General features: G+C 32.9%; 1 protein-coding gene across 1 annotated transcript in view; it reads left to right on the forward strand.

Annotated features, from left to right (window-relative positions):
• Positions 1–14,947, forward strand: part of LOC140743673 (uncharacterized) — a 52,361-nt gene that overhangs the window by 19,998 nt on the left and 17,416 nt on the right. Inside the window, exon 2 of the mRNA XM_073075117.1 lies at positions 9,582–9,757. The gene's annotated coding sequence lies outside the window, so the exon portion shown is untranslated. The remainder of the gene's footprint in view (positions 1–9,581; positions 9,758–14,947) is intronic.

A 14,947-nucleotide genomic window follows, 5' to 3' on the forward strand; every position in this document is an offset into this window, starting at 1 on the left:
GGGGTGGCGGCAGAGAATATTCTGTGGACCCTTTTCCTGTCATGCAGATTTACGTCCAATTGCATGTGTAAAATGGACTGAATTAACCCGCTAAATTCCACCCATGTATGTGGGGTTTCATCTATAAAACGCTAAGACGCGTTATTTGTACACTCGTGAACCAGAACCGCATAAGGACAGGAAAAAGTGGAAAAGTCCCCAAGACTTCAAAGTGGCGGACTTGCATTTTCAGCCTTAGTACGACAGCAAACTCGGATGTCAAAACGAAGATAATTATTTATATTTTTTTTCATATTTATCTACCATTGTATAAATATCTATAAACTAAAGGTGTCAATTATAAATAACAATTCAGTAGGTATACATGTTTATAATTGAAATTTATACACTATTTATAGTCTTATTTTGTAAATGTCTAAAAAACAAGGCTCCATTTTGAGGTTGATGTGACGTAATTTCGATAGTAAACAAAATATTTTTGAGGAGCTGTATCTATGCGTTATCACAACATTTACAAAGGTTAACATCACGAGTCCACAGATCCATAGAATGGCGGCTATAGAGTCCATAATTTCCGGTACTTTATGGATACTACAAGACTCATTTAAGTCTCTTTTTTATAAACGACGTATTTTATATAAGACTATGATACCCCATTCTAAGTATAATACCATACATAAAATATTCAAAACTGTTACGCTTTACGTAATTATCTTCGTCTATTTGGTTTTTATATTGCCCCTTAGTAATAGAACGCTATTACATTATTATAGTAAAGCGGTTCCTCGTGTCAAGTTCAATTCAATTAATTAGCTGTCGATTTACCCGGAGAAGCGTTTTGCCGACTCTCAACGCCGACTGCGATGCTTTTATTTTGAATTAAGCGATAATTATTTTGTATTATGGCGATTTCGTTATTGGGACTTATTTATTTTAATGCAGGTTGAAAAAAATAAAATGAAGCCAATTAAAATCGAATGCAACAAAACAGGACATAACTATTAGTGGAGATAATATAATACACAAACAACATAAGGCTTATAAATCTTACAAATAAAAATGCGTAAATGTCTGCCTTACTGTCTGTTTGAAAACGTTTATATTGTAAACATAAAATCGATTTTACCTGGATCTTATCAAAGACAGAGAACTGTAAAAGGACCGGTATATCCCTGTTCTCTGCCTCGAATAAGTATGTACTATTTGCGGCTGTGTTTATTTTATTATGGGGGTATTTTCATAATATGTATGCTGCGGTTAATTCAAAACTTCCAAGCGAGACAGACGAGTTCACAATGAGCGGTATAGGTTAGTATTATACTATTATGCCTAAAATTGTGACGATTCCTGCTAAATTTAAAAAGCCATGCGATAGATGCACGCGGGTGGAGGCGCGGGGAACCTCGTTACAATTTATGTCGCAGTTACATTGTCAATCAAAGCTGTCGGGGGGTAACGAGTTTGTGTTGTCCCTCCACGTCCTGTCGGCTATCGTTAGGTATGCATCGTTTCTAGTATATATAACTGTATTAACTATATAAGGAAGAAATAGTTAAATGTAGATTATTTATTGAATCCGATCTTGACCGTGTTTATCATTCAAGCGAAATCACTTTGGGCTATATTAAATTCAGCCTGTGTTATCGGCTAATGGACCGTACATTACTTATCAATTATAGTGTGAGAAAGGTGAACATATTGAAGTGTACGCTGTGTACGTATGTGCTGAGATTTTATATTACCTATTTTGCTATTATGCGATCGTTGTATTGTTTTTCTTATTTTCATATTTGAAAGATAATAAGGGAAATCCTGCTTACTTATATTCAAAAATAGCTTACAAAAAAAAAATAACAAATAAGTACAACCGTCTTCTATGTCCCTACAAAGTAAAAATAATTGAAGCAAATGTTGGTTAAGCTCTGAAATCGGCGCCCAATATATTTCGTTGGATAACGGCGTAAACAGCTTGTCCAATGTGAGCGCCGACTTCAGAAATATGTAGTAAACCAACATTTATTTCAAGTATTTTTAACTTTGTAGTGATATAGAAGTCGGTTGTATTATTTTGTTAAAAAAAATTCCCCCTTTTTAGTGATGACATACTAACGTTTATATTTAAAAATATTTAATGAAAAAAATTACAAACGCACTAGTCGGCTCTACAATTTTAGAAAGTTCCCCTCGATTTTGCTGCTCTGCCATCATCAGACTCGGATTTCCTCATAATAAGACCATCTTGGAAAAGTCTTCTTTCCAAAAAAACAAAAATTATCAAAATCCATTCATATACGACGAAGCAATCGACGAACAAAAATAAAAAAATATATACGGTCGAATTGAGAAACCTCCTCCTTTTTTGAAGTCGGTTAAAAATACAAACATCAAAGATTTTGCTATGAAATAGTCTTAGATTTTTTTTTGAAATATATTTATAAACATCTGACAGAAATAAGTTTCCACGTTTTGAGGGATCTAAGACTTGCCTATACAGAAGATCAGTTTACTTGTATTAGTTTATGCCGCCATAATAATTTGGTCAATCTCCATTGGAAATACATTTTATTTCATAACTTACTTTTCATTTATTTTCCATAAAAAATACATGAGTATTTTGACTGAGGGATTTTGTCGCAATTTGAAGTGGGGGAAATACGGAAAATCCACCTGTGCCCTAATGTCGGCTGGTATAACAAAGTCTACGCGGGCGATCTACGATCAAGATCTACGATCTTGCTACGCGTAGGTTGTGAGGCGTAGACTTGGTGCCTACGCTGTCTGTAGATTATGTTTATTACTAAGATAGACATTGCGCACCCATAAACGAGCTTTTTCAATAAAGTAAAATACGTTATTTTTCTCAGATTCCAGAAGATGTAAATCGTTCTAGGTTCGACTGAGTCAGATTTGCCGCTATCTATTTTTAAAGGGAAAATATACTACATGACAACAGCGTTCTTATTGGCAACAGTATTATTGTGTAAAACTCTAAACGTGTTAATCTGTATGTTACAAAGTTTTTTCCCGGGGGTAGAAGGACATTCGCTTCAGATGACCTCATATTGCATTTGCCTGCTGATAAATGTACACAATTGAATGATCGTTAAAATCAGGTAGATGATATGAATTTTCGTTTATTTAAAAAAAAATCGATAGGCTGCAGTGTTCTTGTTAATAAAATTACTACATAAAGCTGCGTCATCATGTAATCATAAGAATTTGTGTTTGTTTGTTTACATTTTAATATCAATTGCACATATTAGATATAATATGTACCTATGCAGCACGTGATTACTTTATTTACCTTAGCAATAAAATATATCATAGTCAATTATATGTGAATAAAAAGAGTGGCTATGATCATATTTTGCAGCTATCTGAAATCAAATTTGCATACTGGTAGTGAAGGCAAAGGCTTAGTGAGGAAACTCAATTTGTTATCGTGAAAAGTGACGTCCAATCAATCGAGTTATGCAAAAGCGTGTATAGTCTTTTGCATAAATTGACCGCTATAAAATGCATGCAAACCTCTAAAAGAACACAGGGAATTCTATATATCGCAAAGTACTGATCGTTTCACGCGTCCATTTGTAGTACAGGCTCTAACATTGTCTGGTCTTGGATTAAATCTCGGTATACTGGTTATGGTAACAAATTGCTCTCAAAATTTTGTGCTATACATAGAGTATAATCGTTATCATACACATAATCACCATTCTCTACGGCGACATTGATTGTGATTATTGTTGATTTGATTTGATTTGATTTTGATTTGACATGTAAAACCCAATAAAAATGTTCATTCGAGAAACACTTTCTTGACCTGTCCATACATTTTATTTGCATGTAGAATCAATAAATGAAATGTCACGTGTTGTATGACGTTTGTGTTAAATAAAATATGTAAATCTATATATGTTGAAATATTGATGCATTTACATGAAACCTTGTCCTACAATGCTTTCCATATAAAGTATTTCAACCATAGCAACTATTGGAAAGTAGCTGTAGCAGTAAATCAATATATTTACTAGTTGTTTTCTCATTGTTCTCACTCGATTACGACTCGACTCTCAGAATTATGTTTGTTATGATGAAAATACTGTCTGAATTTCTTTCAGATTCATAAGAAGCGCTTCATTTTCGTTAGATCTGCTATATTTAATTATGTTCTATAGTAGAATATTTTAATCAGAGTGACGTTTTGCCATAAATTTATAATCATACATAGGTATCTACTATATATTCATGCTATATAATAATTATTTAAAAATTAAACACTCTCTGTTAGACTAGGATTTTTTGATTGCGATATAATTTTGAATACACTTAAAATATGAAATAGGTACCTAGTTTTCATTCATATTTATTAGATGGGTGTTATTCGTCCCAAAATCTCATGTTAGACTACTAGGCACTCCTAAGTGTTACGAGCAGTAAACGCATTACCACAAGCCGAGTGGTTACCACAAGCGAGGGGACAAAGTGATATGACTAGAAATAGTCGCCTTGGTCGGCAAAGCGATGGTTAATTAAGTGATCCCTGTCAGGCTGCGGTGAGTTGATCGCTAGAGTTAAGCAATAGTTGGGAATTTCATTTACGTAATTAAATTCTGACACCTAATGGATATGACTGTTGCATTTCAACTTCGAAGTCATTCACACGGAGCGGGTACAGTCAAGATTTTCTTATAAAGACTTGTCGCGCTTCACACCGACACCACGTCAGGTCGATTGACATATATGTGAGGACGACTTATTTCCAACTGGTAATAACTCGTGGATGTAACTTTTCCACCCCATGTCCGGTCTATTGTTACTATATGTCTTTGTGAATGGCGTTGTATCAATTTACACTCGAATTCATATTATGCAGTACAGCGTAGCCGTCTGTGTAGAATAAAAGAGCACGGGTCTGTTCCGTATGATGCAAAACGTCTAGCGGTGCCGCTCAGCGTCTCGGCTCAAAGAGATTAGTACTGGATGAATTCACTCGTATTGATACATTTCAGAAGCAAATACATACAAATGTATCTAACACATCCAGAATATTGCGTAAGCGTCAATTTATTTACTTCGAAAGTGAGGTTCTTCAATACGGAAACATTATGTAGCCTTTTATTTAAACATGCGATGTAGGTATAGCAGCCAATCCGTCGGGACCGCGGACGAGTGCTATTAGCGTACCCGTGGGCACGACAAAGAGCGTCCAGAGGAACACCGCCCACTGACTTGTGCCGACAAAAATCCCAGTTTTACAGTTTTTTTAGTTTTACCCCAGTCGAGAGTAACCCATAAAGGGTTTCCCCAAGAAAAAAAAACGTTATAGCAGCCAATGGTGTCGGTTTAGTAAAAGTTCTCTCTCATTATTTTAATCAAACACGCCCGACAGAAGCATAAATTCCATAATATTATCTATCTATAATTAAACCAATCCGATTGTATCTTAAAACTTCCACTGTATTAATTTCTTTGATCAAAATAAAAAAACCATTTTTTTCCAGACACAGTAATTCACACAATGTTCACTTCAAATGAAGTTAGTGCTAATCTAAAAGTTCACTATAAATCCATGAGTACTGTATGTATGAAATGTACTTAAATGTTATTTTAAGTAATAAATAAATAAAATTTCCTGTACATTTCCTGCGATATGTTTTAAAAGCCTCTACGCGCTCGGCCAATGTTGTCTATCTATATGATTGTAATCAGTGCATGCTTCTCTGTGTGTTCTGAAATGAGTTTTAAGTTAACATATGAAAAATATTTTTTTTGGAAGAACTCAGGAAAATTTATTTCATGTTTTTAAAGTATTAGTTTTAAAATATGAGGTGTCGTCAGATTCATCTAAATTGCGGTAGTGACTTATTTTTAAGTACTCCGGTCTGATTTTATAATAATTATCTCGATAGCTATCTAAAATAGTCAGTTTTATTCTTTAAGAGTTGGTCTTCAATATACGTACTTGTTGCTTTGCCCTAATATACTGTAGTCAGCTAAGACTATTGGCGTTAGTATATAAATTTAATGTACTAGTACATACACGTACGGTGGAATGTGCTACTCTGAGGATTAAGTCTTGTCTTCATTTAACATTAAGTACCTAATAGTTTTAAATGTAATTAAGGCATTATAATGTATTATTGTTTCAAATCCTTAACAGTAGAATAATCCTTAACAATAGATAGATGAATTGTTTCATTATTCACATCGTCATCAACCCTTTATCGTCCTACTTTGCCCACAGGAGTCTTCTCAGAATGAGATGCATTAGGCCATAGCATAGTCCTCTGCGCGGGCAAGTGCAAATTTTAGTTTAAATGTCTGGTATGCATGTTTCTAATTAATTTATAAAACGCATTTATATTACTCGTTGAAAAATTAAGGACGCGTGAACGGGATTTGAACATTAAATTGATAGTCCGCGTCAGGTTATCACTGGTGCATGTACTTGCTGTCAAGAAAACATGTTTGACACCATTAAACAATGATATTACGTAAGTAAAGCAAGTGGCTTAAGTCCCTTAGGCGTACATACAGCTTATGTACACTATCGAAGTCCTAGAAAAGGAAATTCCATTAAAGTGTCCATTACATTTCGATTGCACTTCCTTCTCGAAAACTTAAAATTCCGGTTTCCTCGAATTTAAAAATAATCTGGAAAATTGGGAGCTTTGTTGTTTGTTTTTTATTTATAGAAGTAACTGTAAAGTCTTCAGTTTTATAACTATGTTGTTTTTTAACTATGCAGTTTTATAACTGTCGTAATGAAAAAGCTGGCCGTCCATTGGCTACTTTCGTCTTATTCATATCTATGGAAGGTATAATAATATACTATATAGGGTATAATAAAATAATATATGTTGTTAGTATTGACTTTTACCTTTTGCTGAACTTTCTCATCAGTTATTAAAGTAAAAAAGTCAATTAAATTATACAAGAAAATTATAATGTAATTTAAGATGTAAAATTGTTCAACAGATATTTTTCTCATGAAATTGAACAGAATCTCGTAGGGTCTATTTTAACAGAATATAAAATACTAGAAATTACCCGCAACTTTATCTGCGGAATGATTAAATGATTTTTATTTAGAACTAGCTGACCCGGCAAACGTTGTGTTGCCATATAAATAAAAAAATGTTAAGGGTAAACAACCCTTATCACTTAGGAGGATGAAAAATAGATGTTGGCCGATTCTCATAGATACCGGATAAGCACAAAAAAATTCATCAAAATCGGTCAAGCCGTTTCGGAAGAGTATGGCAACGAAAACTGTGACACGAGAATTTTATATATTAGATTTAGTAAGTCTCGTGTTTCGACGGCGACGTCACCAACTATGGTTTAACTATGTGAATTTAATAAGAATTCGCTTTACTAATATGATGAGTTCCATGTAATAGTCGTCAGGCACTCCAATGTATCTGTCATCCGCCTCAAATAGATCTCCTGCTTCGAATAGTATCGGAAATAGAATTAAATAAAGTGGAAACAGAGCCATTTCAAATCAGGAGAAGTGTTTTCTCTTTCCCTTAAATGAAAAAAACTTATTTAATTTATATCGAGTACAAAATGAACGAAATGGAGTAAATTTGTAAAGGTGATGACACGCCATAAACACATCGACGTTGGCCTCCACACTTATATTTGGGGGTCATATTTTTATTAATATTTTAAATATTATAATGCCTATTGTGACTCACCCTTCATAGATAGATATATGCCATCGCGGACTTATTTGTAGACATTTTTAAGGTGTACAATACTGTGTACATTTTGATCTATCTCGTAGGGTTCAGCCAGTAGTTGTAATGTAAGTACAAAAAATGTGTTTATTTACAATATCACATTAGAAACCTGTAAAATTATTAGTGTATTTCCACTATGTTTTGCATGTATTATGCATATAAACCTTTCTCTTCAATCACTATATCTATTAAAAACTGCATCAAAATCTAAACATGCATAGGGACAGGCAGCGGGAAGCGACTTTGTTTTATACTATGCAGCGATAATATAATATTTATTCTAACAAAAACATACATTTGTAAAAATCATATATTAGTGTCCGGAATTTAACGTTAACACAAGTAAAAACAATTTTAAACGCGTATTTTAAACCAATCATTCGGTCGTCATTATTTAGAGAAATTGTTGAGTACACTCCTGAGAACATTTTGCTATAGGTATAGTAAATCTATTCTACGAAAGGTAGTGCGCGAATAGACATAAATTATTATGGAGTGAAAACAAAAGAAGAATCCAAAAAAAATATTTCACTACATAGATTTACATACCTATAGTATAGTAGGTAGCTACTATAAGTATTTTAGATCCTTTACGTTAGGCGCTGTCGTCGAGATCTATTTTGTTTGTGGCGAAACGTATGCCCAGGTCAATTAGTAACAAATAGAATTTAGAACACTTTAAAAGTCTGTTAAAAATAACAGGTTATATTTGAAAATCAATACGTTTGAATATCACAATTGATATTGGAATACAATATTTTCATTATAACTTTAAAACCTTATGTAGATTTCATTAATTTGCATCATTGACCAATTAACGGTCGGTTGTACAGGATTATGATATAATGAAAATGTTTTCCCATTCGAGCGCATAATATTCATAGTTTTCACCGAGTACTGGGCATTTATTTTATTAAATCCGTATTGGTCGCCCGGTGTTCCTTGGTAGGGGGGTGCGCGGCGCGTCGTCCGCCGCCCGCCCGCCCGCCCTTACGGCGAGGCTTCGTTGAGATTCATCAGTCATGTATCGCGCGATCCCGTAGCAGAGTTAACGTGTTGCGGTGCACTGTGCTATACGGTACGAGCGCTGCTCTTGTTGGTTGCAATAATTTCATTTCTTTTCACTTTGTATTTTATTTTTTGTGATTTATATTGTTCTGGTTAGGTTTTTAAATTCTCATTTTCACCGTTTTCTGATTTTTTATCTATAATTTTTTCTTTATTTTAAAAGTTTTAAAGTTGAATCTTCAGATCGACACCAGCGTTTGAGTTTATGATTTATATATAAAAAAACAGGCTTTATAAAATATTGTTTTATAAGTTTGTATTAGTTTATTACAATAAATGATTTTTATTTTATTTTTTACTATTTCCTATTTATTTATTTATATCCTATTGCATCTCTTTTATTTTTATATATAAAATTGTTCATGTTTCTATTTGTTAAATGCTTGAATTGTGATTAAAATTAAATTTTAATAATGTGAACGCGTTTGAAAACTATTCGGGAATCAATTTTTAATACATACAAAAAACAGAACAAAATATTCCACCAGTTCGGCTCCGTACATCCAAAAAATAAATTACGTTTCGCGAAAAACTTGTGAACTTTTCAATAAAAAAAATAATCAATTTTTCAATAAAATATTGGGTATGGCTATACCCATTACATGTTTCAAAAACTATTTTTAAAACGGCTTTATCTACGAAATATATTTGTATGTTTAAAATCCTGATACCAATTTTTCTTCTATCTCGTGCCGAGTACGATGTAAGGTTATGTGTTTTTTTGTTATATGAAGAATACTGACCACCTGTTATCGTTAACAGGTGTTTTCGATTGACACGAGTCAGGAGCTGCGTCAAGCTGGCCGCCGCTCGTCGCGCCCGCTGTGAGATCCTTAGCGGCACTTATTTACGTATTGGACAAAGCGAGGAGAAGGCGCCACGTGTGGGCCTGTGTACAACCGGGGGCGGGCGCTTTGCGCCGCCCCACAATTGCATATGTAAGTATATTGATTAATAATTTCCTTTTTAAGACACCAGAATGAAATGTGCACTTTGTGGTGGCGCCGATCGACGAATCTGTTAAGGTATGGTATAAATTGTACATACGTATAATACGTAGCATCTCTTTTCGAATAGCAGCTGTTGCATCTTATTCTGCTCCAGAAAAAATGACTTGGAGGTTGTCGATTCCACTGTCGGACATTTAAGAAGAGCCGAAATACTATATTGTCTTACGCCTGTCATTAATGATAAATCTATCCAATATATTGTTTACCAAAATCCGACGTTTGAAAATTCTAGAATTGTCGAATTTTGATCTGTTGTAGGCAAACATTGGATCGATTGATTTATTAATAAGGTGCTTTAGAGTTCCAGTCGCCAGAGCGCATCACTTCCGTATTGGTTAGTATAACTACTCATAAGCTAGGTATGGCAACTTCTATGAGCTCTGATGACCGAAGACCGAGTGTATTAATTACCAGATTTTCAAATGTCCACTCTCTACAAAAATCTTTTTTATCGTTGCATGTTTATTTTTGCAATAATTACGTGTAAAGGTAATAGTGTTATAAAGGTTTAGTATCATTGGGCGATTATTTCGTAGGCGTTATTAAAAACTTGGAAATTTGTCAATCAATAAGCGCGTTTTAATTAATATGTTGGTGTGAATTATTTTATAAATCGAATACAGATTCGGTTTATAATATTTGCTGATTTGGTTTCATTGGTATATTATTTCACATAATATACATATATATTTGGTGCCTTGAAATATTACCTAATTTGGTCACTAGCGCGCAAAAGTCAAAGGATGCGATTTTATTTTTTGGATGTGAGAAGGGGTTATTGTGAAGTTAAATCCAAGTTTGTAGGGTCGCAAGTCTAATCCCCCGGCCGTCATCTTGAAAAAGGGTTACAAATCGTTTCCACGCTGTATCAGGCAAACTATTTGTCGCACAGAAAAACTGTTAAAAGAATTATCGTCTCACATTGAATTAGCTACAACTTTAGTTCTATACTTTTTGTTAAAGTTAATGACTTAAATCGATTATAACTTGGAAATAAATTCTGTTTTATATTTTTTCTAGCCATGAAAAAGTTATAGAACGGAAGTTGTAGATAATTAAATTTGAGACTAATTGTTCTTATAATTATTCTGAGGGTAGAATAGTTTTCTTGATAGAGCGTGAAAACCCTTTTACAACATGGCTGCCGAGGGACAAGAGTTGCGACCCTACAAATTCGGATTTAGGTTTACACTAACCTGACATAAAAAAAAAAAAAAACATTGCGTCCTCAGACTATTTGCAACCCAAATGTAATATTTGAATGGTCTAAATTCAATAGGTAACACTTAAGTTGACATAAACACTTGTTTTGACGGATTTTGGTGTGATAATCCATTACCTACAACAGCGTTTCATGATTAACGCTGAAAATGACATTAAAAAGCAATAGCTAATACTTGTGTCATGAAATCACAATAACTATTTGTGGTTCTATGGTCTCGTTATCACACCTTCTTCAACCCTTAAAGATATTTGGACCAACCGCGTGTGTGTACTTTTGAAGTCTGGCTTCATAACCAGTTAACCAGCCTTTAGCGCTGTCTTATATTTTACGGAAAAAAATTCGTCTTCTATTTAAAAAAAAAAATCTTCTGTTATAAATATAAATATTCATAGATACGTAGGTATATTTTTATTCCATAGATATATTTTGTTTATACTCTTTGTTTCCCACTAAACTACCTGATAGTAAAAAAGTTACGTATTTAAAGTAACATACTCAAATGTAAATTGCCAGTATTCAAGTAGCATACGCCGCAGCGAATATCCAATTAAAAACACCATTTTACATTTTGGAAATTTTAATATTGGTTATATTGTACGTTACTCGCGGTACCAAAACTAATCTATTAATATCATATCTTAAAAATATGTGTAATTTTAAACTCCATTGAGCCGTTTAAGTCACAGTCCGTGCTAAAGAGAACGACATACACATATGTAAATACATCCTGTTACTCGAAAATTATAAGCCTCCCTCCTGTGTCGCAGTCGGGTAAAATTGACTTATCGTATACATGAACGGGACTCGTTCGATGCGGGCTTCATTGCATGTTCGTTTCCACCCCTGAGGGGTACTTCAAAAACGTTGCAAAATGAACTGTCATTCAAACTTCAATGCATTGATTAGTCCTTTTGTTGCAAAATTCATTTGCGACAATCACCCCACAGTCTGTCGTCACTGCCATTGGGTGTAAAAAGATTTGAATAGGATAATATCCCAGCAATCCACAAACAAATTAAAAATGATATATACGCGCGCTGAAGTCTTTAGAGGTAGCCTTGTAATTGGGCGCATAAAAAAGTATTAATTAGTGACGCGCCGTTATCTTTGGAATCAAGTACCTATTAGTAGAAGATCCGAAGCTAAGTCGAACTGGACCGAGCTGATAATAGAATGAAACTCATTTTATAACGAAATTAGTACATTGGGTAATACATTAAAAATGGGTTTGCTAAAAAAATCCTGGACAGGATAATTTTAATTATTTTTTGAAAAATTAAAATTTAATTGAAAATTAAATTTTGCAACATCATACATAATTTCAAGTACATAATTTCAAGACATTGGGTCCAGTACTTTCTGAGTAAATTCGCTGTGGTAGGTATACGAGTTTTCCTATAAGGGTTTTCTTCTTTCGTGCGGAATCCGTAAAATAAAAAACAAACTTTTATGCCTATATTTGCGGTACTCGATCTTTGGTGGCTTCATGTAATAAACGCATGATAAACCTTTGACATTCGATGTTATAATTTTGTGAACCTAATGAATTAAATAATTCTGGTTCAGCAACTTACACATTGACATGATAGAAGTGAAAAGTCTTAAAAAACGTAATAATCGCCAGATGAAACTTTATATACTACTTAATTACACATTACATTGTATACTACTATACAGGGTGAATCTCCATAAAGTGCACATATTGAAACAGGTAAAATTAAACCGCATTTTGTCGACAAAAAAAATAAAAAATATAATAAAACAATTTTTTTTTGGGTTTTACGACCTTTTGAAGTTTTTTTTTTGGAATTGTGCACCTAAAGTAAATAAATCGCTATAACTTTTGAACTAAAAGAGTTATCATGTTCAAACAAAAAATACAATGAATGCCAATTATAGGCCGTACTGATCCATGAAAAAAACAAAACAAAAAAGCTTATCTTCCCAGAAAAAAATAGTCAGATTAGTGTGAAAAAAACAATTTTTTTACGTTAAATTTCAGTAATCGTGAATTTCCTCAAAATAATCTAGGCTTTTTATTTTATTTTTATTATTTAATGTAATTCTACGTCGTATTAGCTTTCAAACACTAAAAAAAGCATGCCTCTAACTTAAGTATAAAGTTTCCTACGAGCGCTTAAACAAAGTCAGTTTTTAAGGGTGTTGGTAATAAATAACATTTTTAATACAAACTAGTGTTTTTTTTTTAATTATTAAAGATTTATTTTATTACAGTTTTATCACTTTAATATCGTCAAAAATAAGAAACTACCATGAATTTACCATTGAAACATATAGTTTAGTTTTCTTTGTTTATATTTTGGACATTTAATTATGGGTCGGACTATACCAGTTTTATTAGGGCGCACGTGCGTCGCGTCATGAGTATCTTTTTTGAAACGTTCCTAGCAAACTTTATACTTGAGTTAGAGGCGTGGTTTTTTTAGTGTTTGAAAGCTAATACGACGTAGAATTGCATTAAACAATAATAAAAAAATAAAATGCCTAGATTATTTTGAGGAAATTGATGATTACTGAAAATTTTACCTAAAAAAAGTGCTTTTTTGCACTAATCTGACATTTTTTTCCTGGGAAGATGATTTTTTTTTGTTTTTTTTTTCATGGATCAGTACGGCCTATCATTGGCAATCATTGTTATTTTTGTTTGAACCTGATAACCCTCTTAGTTTAAAAGTTATAGCGATTTATTTACTTCAGGTGCACAATTCCCAAAAAAAATTTCAAAAGGTCGTAAAACCCAAAAAAAAAATTTTTTATTTTTTTTATATTTTTTTTGTCGACAAAATGCGGTTTAATTTTACCTGTTTCAATATGTGCACTTTATGGAGATTCACCCTGTATACTTAATAGATGCTAATGGATCCTAAACAATGTTATGGATCTAAAGTTTCTTAACTATACGTGACACGATGTTAGAAGATTTTGGATTTTTCGATTTTCCCAAATCAACCGTTTCTTAGTTGGTTCTTAAATCTAAAATATGCGGATTATTGTATTGGTTGTTCCTCTTGTGTTCGTTCCCGTATTATTTTGTATACCTTCCGTTACGATGGTATATGTGCCACCCCATATTTTATTAAATGTTTCTTACTTTTTTGTTAGCGAGCGACTGTTATTGTGCTTGTTGTATTATTTAATAATTTATTTTTTATTACATTTTCTTGTTCATTTATCTTGTTTTCTCAATGTTTTTGTCCTTGAATTTAAATTTAATCCGAGCCCGTGCGAATACAAATACTAAATCTTTACCTGTTGCACAGAGCTGGGTGTTCTTCAGACGCTGCGGATATACTTTTGTTTTATTTTGCTTATATTTTTAGTTTATGTATGTTTTCTTTATTATTATGTTATTTTTTATTATTATTGTTATTTATTATTATGTTAATTTTTTATTTGTGTCTTTGTTTTATTTCCTTGTGTGTTTTTAAATAACTATGCTGAAGCTCTTTAGGTTCGGTTACTTGAAAGCTTTCAAATGTTTAAGTTGAAATTTGATAGAGTCGCTTCTGCTGGTTAATACAGCCCTTATTAAGGCAAACGCGTCCATACATTCCGTCTTTATCAATGCGAAAGTGTCCAAATATTTATTAAGAGCATGAATATATTAAATATGTTTAGTAAAACTTCTTCCCTTTAAAAGAAGGCTAGCTGCAATAAAAATAATCTTCATAATGTTTTTAGTTTTTTGGGAAAATATAATGTAGAATGATAATAAAATAAAAAAATAATTAACTCGCCTGAAAATATTTAAGAAATAAAACAACTAGCTTCACAAGTTTATGAATAGGGAAATTAAATCGCGTTCGTTTTGCTGAGCGTGTCTTTCCTTAAAATAAAGAGAAAAAATAATAAAGCCGCGCATTCCGTTGCAA

The sequence above is a fragment of the Epargyreus clarus genome, unplaced genomic scaffold, assembly GCF_041222505.1.
Source record: "Epargyreus clarus isolate Ecla_fem2 unplaced genomic scaffold, WU_Ecla_fem_2.2 ptg000007l, whole genome shotgun sequence".
Taxonomy (NCBI): domain Eukaryota; kingdom Metazoa; phylum Arthropoda; class Insecta; order Lepidoptera; family Hesperiidae; genus Epargyreus; species Epargyreus clarus.